The 26,087-nt window shown below is 36.4% G+C and overlaps 1 protein-coding gene across 1 annotated transcript in view; it reads right to left on the reverse strand.

Moving 5' to 3' along the window:
• Positions 1-26,087, reverse strand: part of LOC135216680 (lachesin-like) — a gene marked incomplete at its 5' end in the record, with an annotated part of 248,004 nt that overhangs the window by 57,568 nt on the left and 164,349 nt on the right.

Below are 26,087 nucleotides of genomic sequence, written 5' to 3' on the forward strand. Positions count from 1 at the left end.
GCTTGAATCACAAACAGAAGTATTTTTCTACTTCTCTGCTTTACTAGAAAGTAGTCAGATGTATCACAGTGGTCATCATTCTTAAGGATGGATGTAGAGGTAAATGCTCGTTCTCAGATTCTGTTTGGGATGCTGTAAACAAGGCTACAAACCCCAGATGCTGAAGCCTTGCCGAGGATGGGGGCTTTAGGCATCAGCAGCTGGGCCCTGATGCCTGGTGGGAACTCCTTTGTTGCTGGGCCTTGGTGCACAGCTGTTGATCCAGCTAAGTAAGTAAGCCCTTTTCCTTTTACTAAAAACATTTCATCTTTTGGCTTCCTCCCCCTATAAGATATGGATTTTATGTTGATGACTTTTGGCTTGGTGTTGGACATGATTTAGACTTATTCTTTGGATTTGATGGTGGGTGAGGATTGTTGGCATGCCACCTCACCCATAGAACTCAAGTACTCAACGTGCCCGAGCGAGGGGGAAGTTTAGATGTCAAACCCTGCCTTCAATGCTGGGTCTGATCTCGATGGACATCATAAGCACTGAGAGTGTGGGGTGTATATCCAGGTGGTACCCCTAGGGCAGCCTTGTATGGGATATTACTGTCCTCTAAATGTGGCTCCATGGTGGGTGGGGGCCTACCTGGATGAATTATCAATTCTTCGTCTCATGGAGACATTAGTAAAACCTTTTGTTGACTACTTAGGCAAGGATTAGGACAAGGAAAATTCAGATAACTCCTCCATTGAGACTTTGGAGCCTTTTTCAAACAAAGAACTTGTTTCTGCCATTTTGTATGTGAAACCAGTCCCTTTAGACTGGAATTATGACACCCTATTTAAAGAATTTTGTAAATTTTTTTTTAATACTGGATATTTTTCAACAACAAGATGAAAGCTCACAGAGCCTACAGAGAGTTCAAGTCAGATTCTATGAGTGTTGGAATTGTAAAGGCAGAAGAGGTCCCTAGGTATCTTGACATTTATAGACCACTAAACTAAAGACCCTAGTAGGATAAGTAAAACCTCCAGATCACCAGACCCAGCTAAGTGGTTCATTATTACAACACATGGTGAGAGAGGCAACCTCTTCAAGGTGAAGAGGTTGGTAAGCCAGAAGATCGGCAATGTTGGGAGTCCAGAAGTAACTCGCTTTCACGTAATAGTTTTTTAGTTCATACCAAGACAGATGTTCAACCAGTAATGCTCCTCAATTTGAAGCTTGATCCGAGGGTAAAACCTCACTATAATTTTAGTTATGTGAAGGGTGTTATCTTTAATGAAGACTTAGATGAAATGGACAAGAAAGAAATTTTAGAAATGTGTCCAGATGTGGTTTGGAAGGTTTTCAAAGTGCCCCGCTCATCTATGCTTATTTTAACATTTCTAAGTTCTTTTTAGCCCTCAGACATTTTTCTTGACAGTGAAATTATGAAAGTTCATCCTTATAGACCGAGAGTGCTGCAGTGCTTTAAATGTTTTGGTTTTGGACACTCCTCTAAGGTTTGTACTAGGAATAAACACTTTGAATTGTGTGGCCAGCCTGAGCATGAGGAATTTCTGGACTGGTAATTTGTATGAACTATAAGGGTGAACATCGAGCCCGTGGTAAGAAATGTAGTGCATTCAAGAATGAACAAGAGGCATTACTAAAATCTATTGCCGAGCACATCAGTGTGGGAGAGGCCAAGAAGCAATGGCCAAATTCAACATTTAATGGAAAGCTTGTTTCCAAATTGATGATCTCCAGTAATAAAAGTGCTTGCGAGGATGCACTGTTGGCTAAGAAATAATTTTCTGATGTCTTGAAGGCGCAACAATCCAATACTGCTACTTCTGGTCCCCCTTCTGGTGGGGCTCCCTGGTCCCCCCCTGGTTTGGCTTCCCAATCCCCCCCCTCTAGTGGGGCTCGCCGCCCCCCCTCTGGTGGGGCTTCCCATCCCCCCCTCTGGTGGGGCTTCCCATGCCTCCCCTGGTGGTCCTACCTGGGCCCCCTCTGGTGGGGCTCCTCATGCTTCAGAGACTTCGTGCAAGCCAGTGGACCTTATTGGTTCCAGGGTTCAAGCCGGGTCTCAATATGTTGATGACTTCTCTCTGTCAGGGACATTGCCTAACACTGAGCCCTCACCTGATCCTGACATTACAGTGCACCGTGGAGATGACGGTGAGGAGATGGAGGCCCACTTTATTCATCAGGAGAGGGCCCTTTCTCCCACTTTGCCTCATTCACGGTCACTCAGCCATGGTAGAAAACCCAAAAGCAAAACTGAAAGGGCAAGTGAAGGCCCATCATCCAAAAGATCTGTAACACCTAGATCTAGATCAAGAAGTACTGGTAAAACTGATAAGATCTCTCTCAGCAGGACACTAATTCCTAAATTAGTAAAGAATTTCAGGATCCCTTCATCCTCTAAATAATGGCTCTCATGCAGTGGAATATCTGTGGCTTTATACTAAATAGAGAGCAAGTTTGGGTTCTGTTTAAGGAACATGTTATATGTGCAATGCGTGTACAGAAGGCAAAATTAGGAGGGCACACTCCCAACTAGGGTTTTAATTATTCATTTCATAGGTCTCCACCCGTGATAGGTGTACGTGCTCAGGGAGGCACAGACATCATAGTCTGCTAGTCTGTTAATCACAGGATTGTTTAATTGAACACTGTGTTGCAGGCTTGTGCAGTTCAAATTTTCAATTATAAATGGATCACTATTTGTTCACTATACCTTGATCCATCATTAGAAAATAGATTGCTGGATGCACAGGCTAATCCTCGTCAGCTAGTATTAAACGATCTACAGACATTGATAGACCAGCATCCTCAACCCTTCACTCTGATGGGGGATTTTAATGCCAAGCACACCCTCTGGGGAGAGCCAAACTGCGACTGGTGGGGTTTGATAACAGAACATTTGCTTGACTTAAAGACATCACTTTAATGAATGATGGTTCCCTTTTTCAGAATACTGATTCAGCCATTGACCTCACTATCTGCTCTTCGTTTTTGAGGTTAGATTATCAGTGGGTAGTAGACCAGAATGATCATGGCAGTGGTCATTGGCCCATTCACTTAAAGTATATGAAAAATATTCCATCTCCATGTTTACCCAAATGGAAGGTAGGAGAGGCTAACTGGGGATTATTAAAAAAATCTACTGAAGTTGATCAGGAGATAAATGATTTTCAGAGCCCAACATCTGCTTATGAGTATTTAATCAGTAAATTGCTGTGTGACACCATGCTGTCTATTCCTTGAACGTCTGGTAAACCTTGACGTCCTGTAGTACCTTGGTGGAGTGATGCATGTGCCTTGAGCCGAAAGATAACAAGAACTTGCTACAAGAGATAACATAGATATCCTCGCTTAGTCAATTAAGATGTCTATAAAAGAGCTCTTGCCAAGCAAAAGAAAACATTTAAGCAAGCAAGGAAGGAATCCTTTATAAGACACATAAGTGAACTAAAATATGATTCACCTGCGTCATTAGTCTGGAACAGAATCTGAAAGCTGTAAGGGAAATTTTCTCCATCTCCCTTGCCTATATTGAAAATTGATGGCTTCCTCATATCTGATTCTGGAGAAGTTGCAGAAACCTTTGGTAGGCATTTCTCCAATATGTCTAGTGCGCTACACTACTCTCCTGAATTTCACCATTAAAGAATTAGATCATGCAATTTCGTTAAATTCCCCAACATATTCTGGGGAAGATGATATACTGTACAAAATTATCTTTAATCTGCCTAGAAGTAAAAAGGAATTTCTTTTAGATATTTTAAACAGTTTTTGGCTTTCAGGAACTTTGCCAGAGTCTTGGAAGATATCAATCATTGTTCTTGATTTAAACCCTTTTAAAGATTCCTTGCTTCCTTCCTAAGAGCTATAGGCCAATTGCTCTAACTAGTTGTGTTAGCAAGATATATGAGAGGATGGTCAATGCTCAACTTGTGTGGTATTTGGAGTCAAAGAATCTTTTATCTAACCGGAAATTTGGCTTTAGGAAAAATAGAAGTACTTCTGATCCTTTGATGTTCCTTACTTGGGAGATACAGAATGCTTTCGCTATGCAAAACCAGACTATTACAGTGTTCTTTGACTTAGAAAAAACCTACGACACTACCTGGCGAGGGGGTATCCTTATGCAACGTGTTGACTGGGGTATTGTTGGTAATTTGTTCTATTGTCTTAAAGATTTTTTGTCAGAACGTTAACCATAAGTAAGAGTGGGCTTTTACATTTCTTCTGCTTACCCTCAAGAGGAAGGGTTACCCCAGGGAAGCGTCCTTAGTCCAACACTCTTTAATGTAGCTGTCAATGGCCTACTAGAACAAGATCCTGTTAGGGTGCATGGTCTGGCCTTTGTCGATGATTATGCAATAATCTGTAGTAAGTCTACAGATGTTGAAGCTTGTCAAAAGATCCAGACTACTATCAATGCTGTAACGTCATGGGCTAGTGCTAAAGGGTTCAAATTTTCACATGAAAAAAACAAAGCTATAAGATTTTGTCGATTAAGAAGAGTGGAAGAGATCCTTACGTTGTTTTTTAATAATTCCATTTTACCTTATGAAGATAGCATTAAGTATCTAGGTGTTACATTTGATAAAGAATTAACTTTTTCTCAACATGTTAATGAAGTTGTGTGTAACGTGAATATTCGTCTTAATATTCTTAATGGTTGTGCATGCAAGACAACACAGCAGAAATTAGATGTTGTCCATAATATGGCTTTACATATTTGTACGGGAGCCTATAGAACTTCACCAGTGGAAAACCTATATGTTGAGTCAGGTTTTCCCCCACTATTTAATCCGTGGGGAGGAATCAGGCTTGAGATGCACATCAAGAGTACTTACGTCGAAGCTGAACCCCAACTATAAGTACGTTAAAGAACCAACTGATAGAGCCTTTAATAGACCTAGACTGCCAAAGCCGCTTGAAGTTCAGCTAGCAAGCTCTGCCAGGGAGGTGGGATTACTTCCTCCTGCAGTAGCTGAAATTTCAACCTCAAAGTTTCCTCCTTGGAATAGACTGAACTTAGAGATCTGCCCAATTAAGGACAGTTGGAGCAACAGTTCTGGTGATCAGTTGAGGGTAAGTTTACTGGATCATGCTTCCAAACATGGTGATTCTTATCATATGTATACTGATGGCTCGAAGGGTTCTGATGGTGTTGGTTGCTCTGTAGTGATAAGTGATGGTATCATCAAAAAGAAGCTTCCATCTAATTCCTCTATTTTTACGGCTGAACTGCTGGTAGTTCTGACTGCTCTTAACTATATCTTTTAGAGTTCTTGTACTAACAAGGTTTTTACTATTTTAACCGACTCTTTTAGTGTATTATCCCCTTTTAGAAGCCTTGTCTCTTGCCACCCTTTAGTGCAAGAGGAATAAGATTGGGTAAGCTTTTGATTAATAAAAGAGATTTTTCTGTTAGGTTTTGTTGGGCTCCGTCCCATGTTGGAATTGTTGGGAATGAGCGAGCCGACATTGCAGTTAAGGCTGCAACTAGGCTTAGGCACATTTCCAACATGGGCTTCCCTGTTTCTGATTTTAAAAGTACTATTCGGTTTTATTGTAGAGACCACTGGCAGGCCCACTGGTCTACTTCAGATAATAATCTTAAATTGAAGTCGATTAAGCCTTCTATTCATCCTTGGCTCATTTATTCTATTAATTGTTTTAGGTTTCTTGTTTGATTTTTATGTATGAATGAATTGCATGTTAAATTGGTTGTGTACATGTTTGTATGTAGGATAGTTTATTTTTTTTTTTATTTAATTTGTATTAATTTGTCAAAGATATATATGCGCTGAATGGCCCCACGGCCCCGGCGCTTGGCTGTGTCAAAAATTTTATAATCTAATCTAATCTAAACGAGGATACAAAAGACCATAGCAAGCTCATCTACAAACACCTTGGGAGAGGAAAGAACAATGCTCATAACAATGTCTACAGTAAATGGAAATACAAAGGTTATGCAAAGAAACATAAACTTCACGCTCTCCTCATATTTTTTTATAATTATGATTTCCAATGAAACCCTTTGAAAATCTATAGAGAACTGAATGGAACAATTATTCCTCTTCAGCTCGGAGCTTCAAGCCATTGTAGATATATATATATATATATATTATATATATATATATATATATATTATATATATATATATATATATCTATATATATATATATATATATAGATAAATATATATATGTATATATATATATATATATATATATATATATATATATAAGTATATATATTCAGCGCATATATATCTTTTAATTATATTACTATAAATTAAATAAAAAAAACTAAACTATCGCACATACAAACATGCACACAACCAATCCAACATGCAATTCATTCATCATAAAAATCAAACAAGACACCTAAAACAATTAATAGAATAAAATTATAATTCGTAAAAAAATGAATATTTCTTAAAAATGTCAATTTGCTCTGCCTGAGCACATTCACCTAAAATATCGGCAAGAGTCTTATTTACCAGCAAACAAGCTTTAAGTTCGTTTTCAAAATAAGGTCACTCCACCAAAATATTCACCACAGTCAAATCCATTTGACAGGTGGAACAACAAGGAAACTGCCTATCTGCTCCACCCATATATATATATATATATATATATATATATATATATATATATATATATATATATATATATATATATATATATATATAATCAGTTTACCGTGGAACATTAAGAAAATAATATTCTTAACTTTTTAGATGTAAGCATTACAAAAACTACCGCAGACAATAAGTCGCTCTTAAGTTTTAGCATTTTTTGAAAGTCTACTTTTACCGGTCTTGGAATGAATTTCCAAAGTGCTACATTCTTTAACTTCAAAATAAATAACATTAAGACTTTAATACATAGAGCATATTCTCTCTGCAGCTCCTGGCAGGCATTTGACTCGGAAATAAAGTTTCTGTTAAACTATTTCAAAATTAATGGCTATCCCAATAACATAATATATAAAGAAATAAAAAGTTCTTAAATATTTCTCTTAGTATAAATAGCAAAATATATATACCAAGGGTTGATAAGCTAACTATGTATTTTAAATTTCCATATATAAGTGATCCTTGTTCTGAATACGTTACAAGAGAACTAAGAAATATGTTTAAGAATAGCTTTCCCCACATTAACCCCAAGTTAATATTTACCAACAACCATACTATCCAAGCGTTGTTAAACCATAAAGATAAACTACCTTCAGACCTTTTGTCTGGCATCACCTATATTTACAAGTGTGACGCCTGTAGTGCCACCTATATTGGCCAATCAAAACGGTCGGTCCGGACAAGATCTTCCGAACATTATGGCATTTCTCCTTGAAGCACATAGAGGAATGTAATACAGGTAGAATATTGGAAAATTTTAGTGCGTTAGAGAAGAGTCATTATTAAGAATCTCTGAGTCGATAGAAATATTTTTAAGGAAACCAGATCTTAACCTTGACAATTCATCTTATTCCTTGCTTTTAATGTAAATCATTCAGTCATTCATTTGTAGTGTAAACTTTCCATCTGTCTTTCCCACCATTCTTTTTTTAGTATACGGTTGTAATTTATTTTAAAGATCTTATATATTTTATTTTTTTAGTATGCTGGTGCAATTTATTTTAAAGATTTTAACCTTTATCTTATTGTTGCTACTTTTACTTAGTTTTGTCAGCCAATAATTACATAATCGTGTAACTACCATTAAAATACTGTAATGTCTCTTTTAGGCTTGAAATTCTTGTTATGAAGAAACAACGAAACGCCTCGCAAATACAATGTGGTGTCTCTTAACGTACGCTCTTCTTTTCCTACTGAGATTGAGATTTCCAAAACATCTGTCTACTTTCACTATATATAATCTATATATATATATAGATCTATTATATATATATAATATTATATATATAAATATATAATATATATATATATATATATATATATATATATATATATCCTATGAAACGAAATGGCAAGAGGACCAAAAGAACGCGAAAAGTTACTAGGGCAACGTGAACAGGGGAACCGAGCAAGATGCTCTCATCAACAACAAGTGTTACCAAGCTATTACGAACAGACGGAGGGAAAATACTATTAGTATAATCGAAATACGAGAGAGAGAGAGAGAGAGAGAGAGAGAGAGAGAGAGAGAGAGAGAGAGAGAGAGAAAAAATATTTACGAAGAAATATTTACGAAGAAACCTAGGATCTCTCTATCTGCCTTTCATATGGAGAAAAGTTAACAACAGTTCTTTGATTCTTTTTGATGCCGATTTGAAGCTAATACACCAGTCCAGTTGTAAGTAAGCAGTCTTATGAACGTGTAATAAAGGACGGTGGATGACAACATCTTTCTATATAAAAATGCAATATTTTCCCTCTATGGGCAATAGGGCAACTCTCTCTCTCTCTCTCTCTCTCTCTCTCCGAAGGATGTAATGGGGATACCATAACGGGGTCTTTTGGAATGGGAGCAACGAGGGTGGTTGTGGTGAAGGGAGGGTGAGGGATGGGGGAAGGGGAGCAGGTGGAGGGAGGTGGGGGATGGCAAAGGAGATGGCTGGTTATATGATCTCCAAACCAGATAGTCTTGCGACGGAAGCAGGTAAAGTAAAATGCCTCGACCACAAAAAAATTCGTTGAATGTCAAGTATGCGTTTCATTACATTTTTCCTTTTCTCATCTTTTTATTTACTCATTGAAAGGAATTTCAAACTACATACGACAGGAAGTATTTCCTCGGAACTCTTCCCATCCGCTCACATTGGATATGAATCTTTCTACACCATTTTGTTAACTTTTATACAGAAGTCTTAACGAATAATGCAGTTGCTTTCAAGAAGACTATCACGTTTGAGAGAGAGAGAGAGAGAGAGAGAGAGAGAGAGAGAGAGAGAGAGAGAGAGAGAGAGAGAGAGTTACAAGGATTAGGATGCCTGAAAGACTTGTTAGCCCATCTTTAGGAGCAGCTTTTACGGTTCATTCGCTGTGTCCTAATGATTTTGTCTAGCTCCCTTTTAAACTCTTCCACACTTTTGCTGTTTAAACTTCAGGTGGCAGTTTATTCCACGTGTCACATATCTTGTATGTAAAGAAGTTCCCACAGTGGGATGTGTTGTATCTCTTCAGTTCTAGTTTCCATCCATTATTTCTTGTCTGGTTTTCGTTTAACGTAAATAGGTGACGGTCTGTTTTTCTTATGCCTTTCAGTATTTTAAATGTTTCTATTAGTTGTCCTCGCAATCGTTGTGTTTCTAAGCCATATATGTTCAGGCTCTCTAGTCACCTTTGGAGTCACCTTTGGTAACCTATTTGCCTGATGGATGGAATTAAAATGTGGCTCTTGCTTATTCCCCTTCTAATCTATTTATATCTTTGCTTAGTGTTGGTGACCAAAACTACTGCATATTCAAAATGAGGTCTAACTATTGATGTGCACAGCTGCAGCACCGTTTCCTTGTCCCTTTATGTATCCCACTAGTTTCTGTGCCTTCTTTTTAGCCTTTATGCACTGTTTTGTGGGTTTTAAGTCCTTGGTAATAATGACTCCAAGGTCCTCCTCTTGTTCTACACTACTTATGTCATTCCCAAGCATAATGTAGCTGGCATGAGGGTTGTTTGTTTCTATTCGTAACACTTTACACTTATCTACGTTAAAAGGCATTTGCCATTATTTTGACCACTCTCCTATTTTCATTAGATCATTTCTTAAACTTTCCACTGCATCTGGGTCTGCTGCATTTACACCTAGTAATGGTGTCATCTGCAAATTTGGCTATCCTGCTAGTTAAGCCTACATCGATGTCATTAATGTAAATCAACAACAAGAGAGGGCCAGGGACAGAACCCTAGGGAACTCCGCTTGTTACTTCTGCCAAGTCTGATTCTTCACCTCTTATTACGAATCTGTTTTCTATAACAGAGAGAGAGAGAGAGAGAGAGAGAGAGAGAGAGAGAGAGAGAGAGACTTATAGACTTTTAGCATACATGCCAAGCACTGGGGCAACTAAGGCCATTCAGCGTTGAAACTGAAATTGACAGTGAAGAGATTTTAAAGGTGTGACGGGAGAAAACCTTGAAGCAGTTGCACTATGAATCAATTCTTACGAGAGAGAGGACAATAAGATGGAATAAAGAGAATATGAATGGAGGTATAGTAAAAGGACTGAAAGGAGGTTGCAGCTAGGTGCCGATGGAATGCTTCAAGGAACCTCAAGTAATGCCTACATTGCACCACATGAGGTGCACTGACGGCAGTACTTCCTAAGGAGAGAGAGAGAGTGGGAGAGAGAGGCTCATCGAAGAATGTAGTGGACGTTCCTTTGTGAGCTGCGCGAACTACGGTCTTTGCTGTGTGTGGCAGGAGGTTAGATTAAGAGAGGGGGTACGGGGAGAGAGGTAGGGGAGGGTGAGTAGGGAGACGTGGAAGGCATTTGGGGGAAAAGGCGTTCGAATAAAATGACAAGCAATATGGAATGCAAAGGGGAAGAAGGGAAGAGACAGGAAGAGAGGGGAAAAAAGGGACAGAATGCGAGTGCAGATGTTATGACTGAGAGAGAGAGAGAGAGAGAGAGAGAGAGAGAGAGAGAGAGAACCATTCAGTATCACCCGAATATCAAGAACAGTTAAATTAGCATAACAAGTAAAAAATACGCTGAAGTTTCTTCGGCGCATTTGAGTTTTCTGTACAGATTATAATGCTGTATGAAATTTTCAGTAACGGCTCATGAAACTGTCGACCGCTGCCCATAAACCCTCTGCTACGGCCCGGTGGTGGCTTGCGTTGTTGGCACTTAAAGCGGTGCCAGACGCACGATCATGGCTAACTTTAACATAAATAAAAACTATTGAGACTAGAGGGCTGCAATTTGATGACTGGAGGGAGGGTGATCAACATAGCAATTTGCATCCCTCTAGCCTTAAGGCAGTTTAAAAGATCTGAGGGCGGACAGAACAAGTGTGTGGATGGACAGACCAAGCCAACTCAATAGTTTTCTTTTGCAGAAAACTAAAAACGAATGTTATACTCATTTGAGCGAAACAAATATGAGAGAAGTAGAAGTAACACTTAGTATTAACAAAAAAGCTACAGACAAAAACCATTAAAGAAACCTTAAACCATTAAAGAAACCGAAGAGGCGAGGTAGCGGTTGAGTAACCGTTGATACTGTCGCTAGTGATTCAAGTAAACGGTGAATGACTTAAGAGATTTGATGGTCAACAAATATTTTATGAGAGCAATAAGAATGCTGTAAAACTAATGAAATATGTAATTGCATATATATATATATATATATATATATATATATATATATATATATATATATATATGTGTGTGTGTGTGTGTGTGTGTGTGTGTGTGTATAAAACTCTCCGTATTTATACTAAAGTTTAGAAGCGTAAACATTGAATTGTCCTGGATATATATAGTGGGCGTGAATGCTACTGAACATGCCTTCCATACCAACGCATGAAAAGCAAATGGTTTGCCGAAGTACAAGAGCCGAACAAAACTCAATTGCATCTTCATAGAGAAAAAGAGAACCTGAATTTCTGTTTCGTCTTTGCTGGACCAACCTTTTAAGACCGAAGGTGAAAACGACCAGCACCTGGAATGAGGCTGTGGAACGCAACCAGGGGTCTCGTAAAAGCTGTGCAGTTTCATTAGGCCCAATGACTTTTCCTTCAACAGGTGTCAACGGGGGGACGCCGGCCATGACTCACCGATTGTATTCCTGTTTTCATTTTACTTCCACTCTGCTACTTTCGCTCTCTGGACAAGGGCCGGACCGTTTATCGGGTCGTGAATAAATCATGAGCTAGCTCAGAAAATGCGGGTATTGAGTTGTCACGTTCACGTGCTGAGTGGAATACAGAAAAGATACACGCATACTAGAAGTTATGGAGGGAAAATTTAAAAATGTTCCTTTGCGATGACTGTATTCATAGATTTTATAGTTTGAAATGTTTTAAGATATTTTGTGAATAGTTATGTTTTTGTATCCCAGTCCACATTGTGGAAACCTGTTGGTACGTAGAAAGAAAGCAGTTGTTTGTTTGTATGGTGTTTTTACGTTGCATGGAACCAGTGGTTATTCAGCAACGGGACCAACGGCTTCACGTGACTTCCGAACCACGCCGAGAGTGAAGTTCTATCACCCGAAATTCACATCTCTCACTCCTCAGTGGAATGGCCGAGAATCGAACCCGCGACCACCGAGGTGGAAAGCAAACACCATACCAACCACGTCACTGAGGCGCTTTGTTGATTGGCATCAGAATTTCTGTGGGCCTACCGTTGTTTCTCCTTCACTCCCATAAACTACTCAACGGCAAAAGACTCCTGCCCGTAGAATTCTATCTTCTGACTTCATCATATATTTTCATCACTCACTTTAAAGACGTTTGCTGTGCACGAGAGTGGAGCTTCCGATTTTCTCAATTAATTCAGTTTTTGAATAACCCTATCACTAGTTATTATAAAGAAGATCGAATTAATTACCACTGATATTAAAATATACCGCAGTTAATTCTTGCAAACATTACAATGAAAAATGACTTCACAATAAACTTGGCCATGAGCCAGCCACTATCAGTTGTGGGAAAAACGATTAAGTGCATCACTAATAAACAAAGGCTCTGCAGTTCAAACTACTGACATTTTAACTTACCGCCTACTATTGCTGCAACTACTGGTAATAAAACCCGATTTGAATCGATACTATTATACATTAACTATAAAGCATCATGATTGTCTCGTGGAAATATTGTCACCTTTTGGCATCATCATTGACAGTCATAATCATTTATCTCTGATAAGAAATGACGGTTTTACGTGTACAAATTCCACAACTGGCAATGCAGAAATCTAAATTTTCCCCGTTTTTCTCGACGCTTCTTTTATGATGTCAACTAAAATATTAGACAAAATTTCTTCTGGATTGAAGATAGAAATAACCACAATGATGACAACAGGTGAAGCCTGGATGTCTTTAGCTTCAGTGCTCTTATGAATTAAGACAAACGGGTAATGTCATCTTCCAACTTCGAGTAATTATGTTCCTCCAAAGATTAATTGCAAAAGAATGTTCAATTAGTGTGAATACGGACAAAACACATTTACAGTCGTTCATGCACAAAGGCATCTGCATTTCTTTTTATCAAATTGCTTTGAAAGTTATCTAATCCAGAAATTTTATCTATCAAAAACAAGGGTGACACCAAACCCAACCAATGTGTCTGAATGTTACACTTATGCCATGGCGATCTGCCGTTAAGAAATCAGACGCACTATTGACAATGAAGTTACCAGGACACAAAAATGAAAAATTCCGACGTGGTGATCACAAGTACAGTGTACCCATGCCGTCAAAACTGGAGGCAGCAAGTTCCAACCGTATGGACAAGATATCTTCAGTAAGATATAACAGAGATAGTGGTAAGCAAAGCTGGACCTCGGTTGGATGGTTTCAAAACCTTCATGTGGATATATAAACACACACACACAAACCCACCACACACACACACACACACACACACACACACACACACACACACACACACATATATATATATATATATATATATATATATATATAATATATATATATTGCAGTTTCCAGAAAGAGATTATAGATGAGGTAACCCACAAGAGTAGGGGTACTAATTAAATTGAAAGTGATTATGGAATTGACAGCTAAGGATGATGTGGAGCAATTCAAAAGTCCAAGAATGGAAAGGAACCAGGAGTTGATGGGGTTATAAATGAGATACGGTAGCACGCTGTTGATAAGGTAACTGAACGGCTGACAAGGTAGGTCGTCGGTATCTGATGAGGGAAAGGTGACGATGAAATAAGTAAGAGGAGAAATTGTTCCCTTTTTAAAAGGGCAGGAGGTATAGTTGACTATACAAATTATATGGATATAAAAATAGTCAGTATCCCTTGGAAGGTGTAAGATGGGGTTTTGTTGGAGATTGTACACCCAGTAAGTTTAGACAAAATTGATAGGGGTATGATATGGAAGGACTGAGGATGGTGCAAAAGGTAACCTGGAAAGTGCTTATCACTTCTATTATGAAGACACAGTTAGATAACTTTGATATGAGAGTGGTTGATTTGTCATAAAAGTAGGTCACAGATAAAAATGTTGTTTCGACTCCATGATAATATAGCATTTTTAAGGAAGGAGTGAAGACAGAGGTCAACAGAAGATCAACAGTTGGTTCAATGTTGTAGTATAAGAAGAAGGTCGTGAAGTTAGTGTGGAATGGCTCGTGTTTGCAAAGGGTATTATGTAATTGGATGAAATGAGACAGGAGAAAGACTCCAAGAGGAGGGAGACGGAAATTAATTCAAATTGTTGTATGGTTATGTAGGTAAATGGAAGTCAGGTAGATGAAACAAGGTTGCCAGTAGGGATGGTAGAGGAAAGGAGACAGTAATAGGGAGTGGATGATGGTACAATCCGAGAGGGACTTACCCACAAAGCAGGTGAAGCAAGCATAAAGGTCTCTGAGAAGAGTTTGGGAGAGAAGAGGAATAACTGTGCCAATAGAGACTAGAATATATGGAGGGAAACTTAAACGAATTCTTCCACTTGGAAATGACGTATGGATGTTTAATGTCAGGGAAATAAAAGAGGAGATACTCTGATGTGCAATTTAGGAAGAGTGGCTATTGCAGAAAGGTTGGGAAATGTTCATATGATAGAATAATATAATAGAGGTCAACAAAAGTGAATGAATGCCTCAAAGCATAGTCTGGATGACGAGTTGGGGTGAAAGGAAGCATAATCTGAAAGTATTGGGGAAAGCGAGGGATATTGAGAGACTACCGGGTGGATGTTATGAAAAAGGTGTTAAAACGCAAGGTACTATTTGTCTTGGGAGATATCGAGACATTGCCAATGAGAATTCTGTATAAGTAATATGAAGTGGATGCTTTCATTTATGCCAGCTCCAAGGACAATTAATCTATTCTTCAGTGGTAGCAATGGCGCATCCTAAAAGGCAGATTTGCTAAAATATATATATATATATAGATGAGATATATATACATATAGATATTTAATATATATATATGATATATAGATAGATATAATATATATATATATAGATATATATATAATATATACACACCCACCCACAAACAAACACACACAAACATGAGTAATATAATATAAATTATAAATATTCATATATAGATTTATATGTATATTATCATATATATATATATATAAATATATATATATATAGATTATTATAACTATAATATATATATATATATATATATCAAGTTGTCACATTCACAATCGTTTTGTGCAATAGTACAATTACTAAAGGACCTCATTCAAACTGGATGGTATCTAACGGAGTTATTTATTTTAAAAAGTTACAAGCTTTCGGGTACAAATAGTCCTCCTTATTAAGTATCCATGAAATGACTGAATGTGTAGGCCAGTTGTGTTTATATGAGAGTGCTGGCTTCTTGAATTTTTAATTACCCTGCTTCTCCTGTTTGACCCCTCCCTCGAGACCTTGACCATTCTCTGCCCACGGCACGTTCCAGGTGCTCTTCATTTTCAAATTGATAGGTTGTTACAAAAACACGATTATAGTTCGACAGATCTAAACTGATAGATTGTTTACTTCCTTGAGAAAAACCCTGTTGCCAGTTCTCTCTTAACCTTTAAATCGTCTCCTTCTTAAGTCCTCAGCCATCTTCCAGCGAGGGAATATTTGGGACAGTACCTAATGAAACTTGATCCCCATTCTATTGGTTTTTACTGTTAACACTATTTATTGTTATATTTGTTATGACTTATACCCTTAAATTTTGCATATTATATTACATATTTTATTTGATGATCTTTTTCATTAAAAGTAATAAAAATCGGTAATTACCATTCAGTATGTATGTCTTATGACATTTTCTTATAATCTTGTCAGTAGATTACTTCTATTTATTCTTTTTTATTATTTGAATTTTCCGTCTGCCATACTATCCATTTCCTAAACAAGTTTTTAATATTTTGCATTTTATTGCTCTTCATTTTAGGTTTTCCCCTCATTTTCATTCATCAAGTTAAACTTAAATTTCATTTCCTTTTTCATGGTATATTTTGTCTTTAAAACCACAGAGTATTTATTCTCCCTTATTCTCTCTTTTAAGACTAATATTCTCTCTGTTTTTATAATTCATATCTTTTAAGTTTTGCATATATTGCGTAGCATTTTATTTGAAAATATTTTTCGTTTAAAGTAAAAAAGTATCTGACATTACCATTGATTATTTCTTATTACATTTTCTTCTGAAAAATATGTGACATACAGGTATGAAAACATATTAGAGCAAATAAAGATTTATTATAACGCACGGTCTGGACCGTGTTATAACTCATAAATCTAATGAGTGTAACAATTTTTACTTTTTATAAGGTTGTTGCACATAAACTCATTAGGAGAAAAATAATTTATTTACAATATTTATCACAGGAATTGTAATAATATGACTCGTTACGAAGAATCTTCAATAACAGATATCCTTTGCAGCATCACTGTTTGCAATTTTCGGAATGCTTAACTGCATTCGCCCGTTTCACAGCATGCTTTCTGTAGGAATGAACTAATTTCAATACTGATTATTGTTCTCGTTAACCTAAAGCAAGAAGTCAGCTAGACCGGGCGGTGGGGCTTATCCAAAGGGCTTAAGAGATAATTTCTTTAAACTTCATGGCTTAATAGGTTTGGCCCACCAGCATATCGCCTGTCAAAGGCAACAGGAAAACTGGCAGAGTCTCTCGAAACACCTGTCACGTTTATAAATGCGATTTCTCATTTTATTTATAAATAAAATTATAATCAAATATGTGAACGCTCAAGTTCAGCAAAACATGCTAAAAACTTTAAACTACCGATTTATTGATTCATTTGCTATAAAGTAAGGTATTCAAAACTGGATGCTGGTAGATGTGGCTACAGGGTTCTTACCCAAAGAAGAAAACAATCTCTCAGTTTAGATCTGTCGCACTACAGGAATAAAATAGTTAGAAACAGAAAGCCCAGTAGAGGGGGAAGAAGTAAGAGGGGAGCATATATGGCAGCTTGTCTAGACTGCAAAGAACGGTACTATGGCGAGATCGTCAAATCCTGCAATGGATGAAGCAAACAACACATACAAAACTTAAGGCACTACAATCAGTTGCCGAACACTTTTGGGAAAAAGACCAGAAAATAGACTGGGAAAATATGAATTTCGTTTACAGGAACATTAACAAAATGGCCAGACTGATTGTAGGGAATGCCTTCATCACACTGGGAACGGATTCGGAGACAGCATATCAAGAAAAATCATATACTCAACAAAAGAAAAGATACGCACAAGCACAAAACACCATAATTTTATGAAAAATTATTAACACCTGACCTGGAACGTGCCGCAGCATAGAACGGTCAAGGTCACGAGGGCGGGGCTAAGCAGGAGGAGCTGGTCAATTAGAAGATCAAGGAGCCAGCACACCCATATATGTACATACAACTGGCCTATACATTCAGTCATTTCATGGATACTTAATAAGTAGGACTGTTTGTACCCGAAAGCTTGTAACGGTTGGAATTAATAACTCTGCTAGATACCATCCAGTTTGAATGAGGTGTCTTTAGTAATACACACACACATACACACACACACACACACACACACACACACACACACACACACACATATATACAAACTAAACTTTATCACTCATACAGTTGTTCTGTGCATTAGATGCCACATGTTATGGACGTTCGGCCTAAGCTACTAACGTAGCTACTGTCTTAGCAACATTACTTAACTTGGTCAGAAAGTAAACTGCGCATGAAAGCGTTACCTATGGATATGAACACTTTCAACATATTTCATAATCGAAAACAAAATCAAAAGGGCTACTGGCTTCGTATGGTCGTACTTTTTTTAGTTTTCCGTAAAAGAAAACTACTGAGATGGCTTTGTCTTTCCATCAGCACTTTTTCTGTCTGCCCTCAGATCTTAAAAACTAATGAAGCTAGGGGGCTGCAAATTGGTATGTTGATGATCCACCCCACAGTCATCAAACATACCGAATTACACACCTCTAACATAAGTAGTTTTTATTTTATTCAAGGTTAAGTTTAACCATGGATCGTGCGTCTGACACTGCTAGAAATGCCAGCTGCCGACGCATCTTCACTTGACCACAACCGATGAGCAACTAAGCTCTGCCCAGCCGTGACTGAGAGTTTCATACAGCATTATAAGCTATACATAAAACTCGATTACGCCGATATTTTGCTTATGTTTCTTTGTTTTAATTATTAGTTATTGTTGAAAACAAAAAAAGGCGATGATTGTAGACCGAAGGTCTTACTTCTGGTGTGTAATCCTCCTTCTCAGCAACACAACCAAATCCCGGAAAAAGAATACGGAGAGTATTTAGAAGTGCAAACATTCCGACAACGTCGTGATTTCACCCACACGGAAAAGTAAACCATCATCAAGAAAGCCAAACACTCAGGCATCATTCTCTGTGGCCGACGCGGTCCTTGAACACATGGGATGGGCGAGTGGATCATGACAGGGCTCTATTTTCCTTGTCGAAAACTTTGTTGTTCGATGAACGAGTTGCTTGAAGCTTCGGCATCTTCCAATTTATGGGGAAATTTGATACGAGCAACATTTATCTTTGTCTTATACAGCAACAGACCTAAGACCTGCACTGCAAAGGTGCATGGCACTGTGGTGTCCACATCGTGTGGGAGTACATGCATTAAAACTATTCATTGGAAACTAGTAGTATCATTTGAGAGAGAGTTTGAGAGAGAGAGAGAGAGAGAGAGAGAGAGAGAGAGAGGGGTTCTTTACACAAAACAATAACACACCAATTTATTTTGGAATTCCGTTAACCATTCTTCAATAATATTATACAAGATTTTCCGATAGTATGCGAATATCCCAAGCATCTTCGACCAGGAGATACCTTTCTGAGACTCTCTAAGTATCTGAAAATAATCGTTTTCCTTTAAAATTCTCTCTCTCTCTCTCTCTCTCTCTCTCTCTCTCTCTCTCTCTCTCTCTTTCTCTGCTAATATTTCACGGAGAAAGTGAGCCAATAATCCCCTTTCTTCTTCCCCATGAAAAATGAAGACCTTGAATGACAGAATCGTAAAATAAATTTTCCATTGGAACTGGAAAAAGACTTCAAATGTAACTCGATCAGTATGAAAGATATAAAGCTGCATTTCATCATGCAAGTCTTTTATTAGAAAGTCAGCGCAAATCGTGAAGAATTTCTTTCCTCCACAAAAGTGAGCATACACGTGCGCATCGAGCAAGGAAAGACACGCTCATCTAGAAACTTATTTACTTTTTGCGAAAAGTAATAGCGATTAACTGGATAAGTTGGCCGCCAGACTAAGACTATACAAATGCGCCAATGGCGATTATTCTTGTGGTTTCGGATCGATTAAAAAAAATGTAAGTAAGGGCATAAAGTTTAGGAACATAAATGAATGGATACAGGATATATATATATATATATATATATATATATATATATATATATATATATATATATATATATATATGTATATATATATATATAATATATATATATACATATATATATATATATATATATATATATATATATATATATATATATATAGGAAATATGACAGAAAACTAAAAGATAATGAAGCAAAGAAGAGTAGAAAATAAATGGGATGGTTTGGCGAAGAAAATACGAACGGAAAGTAAGGCAAAGGGAAGAGAAAAGAAGGAACAGCTATAAAAGAAATAATGTAATGTCAAAAATAAGATGGGATGAGCGAAGCGAACATGACATATTGAATTAAGGAAGGGGAAAATGAGAGGGCTAAGTATCTGGTCAAAACGAAATACAGAGCCTATAAAGAGAGAGAGAGAGAGAGAGAGAGAGAGAGAGAGAGAGAGAGAGAGATGAACAAGCATGGAACATCAAGTAAACAAAAAAACTACAAATGTTCGGAACGGATTCAATGTCTAAACTTTTGACCCGATGAGACCTTTGAAAGTATGTTGGAATACAGACACAAGACATTAAATTGCATTTAGGACAAAAAGGTATATAATAATATTTCTTGTGGCATTATTCTGAAGAACATCCTTGAATATAGGTACGATACAAATGGCCAATATATTCTTTAAAATTATGCTAAAAACAATTAAAATTGTTCAAAGGATATAAATGAGAGTCACTTATCTTTGACGGTAACACTCATCCTGAATATTGTGTCCATGAATATTCTAGTCAAAATTTCAAAGAAGGATGATTTTTGTCAATTTAAATGTGATTTCGGTGATCTCAATCATCCTTTGTGAAGTTCAAGCCAACTTGATTTTACACTGAGTACCTGGTAAATCAATGTTTAACAAAAATGGGCTTTAAAAATTTTATTGCTTTATATGGCAGCCAGGAGTCAAGTTTATATTCGGATGAACAGATTTTATGTATAGTAACAAAGAGGGCTTGGTATCTGTCCTTAAAAGAAACAAAAGGATGATCCACACAGATTATGAAGCAAAAATACTTTTCCAGGGGACACTATTTATTAGGTGATCGAGGGTTCTAAGGGCTACCCGTTGCCATGTCATCATTTATTTCAATCCCTGTTAAACATAAAGCATATTTGAATAACAGCACTCCCCAATCATTTTAGACAAGTCTAAACTGACCAGCATTTAACTGAAGAATTTTGAGTGGATACCAGATCACTTGAAAACGGCACGAAAAGCTTGGTAGAACGGAAATTGTTTTGAAACAGATGACAAAAATTTGTTCAGTTTTTAAAGAACAGGGTCCTGTCGCACATTACAAGAGCACATCTGAAAACCTAGCTTTAGAATCTGAAATTTAAATTAATCTTGCAACAAAATCAATAACCTGTTCGAAAACAATTACATGCTGGAAACTTATGTTTGTCAACTTATTTGAAAAAAAGAAATGCGCCAATTTATCAACTTCTATGAAACAAAATTAGAATTATTTTTTTAAAAGTATCAAAATTATAATTCACGATTGTAAGCGTGGCTAATATTCACAAAATACAACAAATCAAACTGACGATTGTAGATGACTTACACAATTTCTTATAGTTACCATGGGTAAAGTCAGAAATATTGTCGCAAAATAAAATACAGGCAATCATGCATGGCTGCGTCTATGTTGCAAGTTTGTACATATTTTCACAGTACTATTCATACAACGACAAGAATGCGCGTATACGCCCGTGTTTTTTAGAAATATATTTTGGAGAGGGATCAGAAATTCCACAAGGGATTCCTTCTCTCTCTTACAGACATAAAAACGTAATCACCTCCTTGCACAATCGGGCCTTTGATATTCATGTCCTCGGACGTCGTAATGTGTCACCAGGATCACAATAGGCAACTTGGCAAGCCATCGCCAAAGGATCCTCTGGAATCCGATTGAACTCAAATGATGCCATTCTGATGGTGACTCCACGGATTGAACTCTACTCCACATTACTCAAAAAAAAAAAAAAAAAAAAAAAAAAATAACTAATGGTTTCTAAGGCCTTTTCTTTCACTGATATTTCATAATTGATTGTTTCAAAATAATTTACTATAAAATGGTTCCGGAAAAATGACCAATCCAGATTTCATGAATATGAAGACTATGACTGATAACTATCGAGAGCAATCGCATGTCATCTGCATTAGGGTGGCTTTACTCTCTTTTCTGAGATGTCAAAGCACACAGTCCTATATATGAGCGCGCACAAAGGCATATACTACGTATATATATTATATATATATATATATTATATATATATATATATATATATATATATAAATATATATATATATATGTATGATTTGGCTATATATATACATATATATATATATATATATATATATATATATATATATATATATATATATATACACATAATCATTAAGCTACCAATATCCTTTATTATCCAATTTACTTTACCTCGGAAATAATGTATTTTTATATGTTAACTGAAGGCGAATTTCTTAATTGATAATAAGTTTGTCGTGTTGTCGTGTTGTTAGATTTGTAGCTTTAAGTTTGTATATGAATCACGGGAATGTGATAAAATTCATTCATAATATGACTGGATGCAGCAACCGCACTACATAGTTAATATGGTGAAGGTGGGTTGATATCGATTCCAGTTACAAATACCAGAGTTTGAAAGTGATTTGTAGGTGGGAGTTAGTATCAACTTATAACTCCCTTGTTGGCTGTGTCAAGGAAGATATTGTCTATATGGTCAGAGTCCCAGGCTCCACTGGAAAGGTTGATCTTATTATCTTGTTGTTTTATCAGAGCAGATTCTACCATCTGATATTTGTATTGACAGCTGCTCTTGTATAAAATTGGGTATGAGTTCCAATCCATGGTAAGATTCGTGTTATTTATGTAATGGAAAATTGCCAAACTATATTGTCCATAATCGTTTATGTTGAGGTAATCTTCCCCATAGAATTGAATAAAATAATACAACTTGTAGAGCTCTGCATTACTAATAACATCTTTTCCTATGGTGATAACTTTTTCCATCAATCGTTGCAGTATGGGGAGCCCACTTAGCCCTGTGTTAGCAAACTTATATATGGAGTATTTCGAAATAGTAATTATAAGCCCTATCAAACCTACAGATATGATTTGGCTCCATTATGTAGACAACATCTTAACGTACTGAAAAGCGAGTGGGGTGATTTCCACGTCTTTCTACAAAAATTAAGTTCCTTGGTCCTGAGCATAAAACTTAAGTAGAATGGGAAATCAATAACCAAATCCCCTTTTTAGATGTCTTAATCATCAGAACTAATAACAACTTCAAATTCACTGTCTTCAGGAAATTGACATTCTCACTTTCATACATTTTTACAACTATCATGACATTTCAGTTAAACTTGGCATAGCAAGTAACTTATCTCTTAGAGCCCTGAGAATTTACTCCCCAGATTTTCTTAACAAAGAACTTGAAACAATCAGAAATCAACTTATCTTATTAAAATACCCCAAGCACATAATAGAAAAAGCCTTACATAAAGCAAAGAGCATTTTTTTTACAAACCCACAGAAAACAAAGAAAAGGAAAAATACTCATACAAAATCATAATCCCTCATGTGGACAATTAACGAGAGATCACAGAAATCTTAGGCCAACCCAACCTTTTATCTTCACCAATCTGAATACACAGAGAAATCCTTAATTAATGTTCAACAGAAACCAATTTCCAAAGACAGGTGTTTATGAAATCCCCTGTAGGGATTGTGCCAAGTCATACTATGGTTTCACAGAAAAATCTCTCTCAGAAAGATTAACTCAACATAGACACTCAGTTAAATATGGACAATATAGTTTGGCAATTATCCATCATATTAATAACACCAACCATACCATGGATTGGAACGCATCCTTAATTTTATACAAGAGCAGTTGTTGATACAAATGTCAGATGTTAGAATCTGCACTGATAAAACAAGATAATAGGATCTACCTTTCCAGTGGAGCCTGCGACTCTGACCATATAGACTATATTTCCTTAAGGCAACTATGAAGTGGATTACGACAATTAACAGAACCAACGTTGGCTTATCTCCCACTATATATTTCGCTAATGTAACTTCTTCTGCCATTCACTACTTGATAAGGGTGGAAGTTAGTACATCGAAATATAGTCCTTAGCTTTAAGACAGTGTTTTAATAAGCCTTTTATACTCGATATATATATATATATATATATATATATATATATATATATATATATATATAAATATATATATATATGGCAGATATTTGTATTTCAGCATTTATATAGGCACATGAACTTCTCTAGCTGATTAACTGCTGCTCTGTGAAATGACAGCACCTTCGTTTACAGAATCTCAGGTTGGGAGATCGAAAGTGGATGTGTTGAACAGTTGACGCTACATTTTTCGAAATGATAATAGTGAACACTTAGTGCTGGTTCCAACCCGGTCGAAACATGCTTTTCGGAATGATCGGAAGTATGTGAATAGCACGATCATTCCGTGAATATATTATGACAATTGCATGTTCGATATTTGTCTGTTAAGTGATGTGTGACGCAATGGAATCTCCCACCTTAACCGAACTTATTAGGTGTCAGTGACGTCACTCTGAAAGGGAGCGGCTTACAAGGGAGTTTGTGCATTAGTGCATGTTGTAATACACCGTTTTGATGGGGTACTATAGAATTTTTGTTCAGTACCTTTTTAGAATTTGCTCCTTTTGGAGTTGTGCTGTAAGACCACGAGGCTGTGAGGGATGGCCATAAGTAGGACACCTTGCTACTATTTAGCAGTCTCTATGAAATGCACCATTGCAGTGAACGTCTTCTTTTCTTTGGGTATTTTATTATGCATTTTTCTTTTTATTTGATGTCTCACATTTTGTAAAATTTTAATGGCGACCAGGTCTTCCTTCTTTTTGATTACTGGAGAAAAACGCGAATGTGACATTTTATTTATAGAATGAACATGTCAGTGTTCGAATGGAGGTGTTTCATTTTCTAATTGAGTTTTGAATTAATTTGGTTTTATAGATTTTGAGATTGATTTAGTTTCCCATGTGTTGCTGGAGAACAATCTGCTCTCTCTCCATCAGGTTTATCTGTCTTTAACTTTGGTATGTCATTAATTTATTCAATCCAATTTTCCTTGATAGATAAAGCCTTGCTTGTTTCCTAGAATAAAATCTTTTTATGTAGCTTGGAGTTTAAATCAGTTGCCTCCGCTAATTTGGAGTTGTTTTTGTGTGTAATAAGAAAATGTTTTAGGTTGGCCAATGCTATATATATATATATATATAATATATATAATAGATATATATATATATATATATATAATATATAATTAACGGCTTACTTCATATATATAATATAATATATATAATATTATATATATATATATACATATATTAATATATATATATATATATACTATTATATATATTTATATATATATATATATATATTATATTATATATATAATTAACGGCTTACTTCATATTTCCGGTTCACACTCCTTTACACTCATTATAATTATTTCCTAGTGTAACCTGTTTAAAATCTGTGTTATCTTAAGGTAGCTCCTTATACTGTTCTGCCACTGGAATTCAGTTCGATTTCTTTTATCAGACACGTGTTAGTCACTGCCCATTAGGTTTTGTTTTTCTCCTTGTCAGCTTCTAGCCTAATGCTTGTAACTTTCAAACTATTTCGTTTTATTTATCTTAAAGGGTTTAGTTTATTCTGATCTTTCCTAGTTAGTGATCTCCAAGGGTTTTCGAGAGTCGTTATCTAGGAATCATATTTCTTGGGGGTCATTATGCCTATGACACTTAAAGTTTTTTTGCTTATGTTTTGACGGTCATCCCCAAACGGGGTTTTACTAAACACGCCGCAGAGGTGGATACATACCCGGTTAAAAACCCTTGAGGGTCACTATCGTGGAAAGATCTATTTATTCTTCACTAGTATATTTCTTTTTGAGTATTGAGATGATTTTCACTTTAATGTCCCCTTGGTATTTTGCTTTTACCCCTGGGGCGGCAGCTTGGCTCATATAATAATAATAATAATAATAATAATAATAATAATAATAATAATAATAGTAATAATAACGTATGTCTGAATTTTGCCTAAGGAGGCATATTTGATGGCTACTTATCATACAACTAGAATAAATTCACACAAGATTTTTCGAAGTAACTCTTTATGTGGGGCTGAATTTAGTCAGTCATTTTTAACAGTCCTTTGTTGGAAATAGAAAACATTAATTATTAAGGGGGACACGTCCAAAACTTGATCACTTTAATTTTGCTTTCGTCGAGTTTCTTCAGCCTTACCTGGGATTTATTACTGTAAAACCCAGACTCTCACACAAAATAAGGGTTTCAGTTGAGAGTAAAGATGAACTTCCAGAGAGTTATTAAATTTCCCACCTTTGGCATTTCACCTCCGGGAAGATTGCAGGGTAAAATTCAT

This window comes from Macrobrachium nipponense, chromosome 19, assembly GCF_015104395.2.
Source record: "Macrobrachium nipponense isolate FS-2020 chromosome 19, ASM1510439v2, whole genome shotgun sequence".
Classification (NCBI taxonomy): domain Eukaryota; kingdom Metazoa; phylum Arthropoda; class Malacostraca; order Decapoda; family Palaemonidae; genus Macrobrachium; species Macrobrachium nipponense.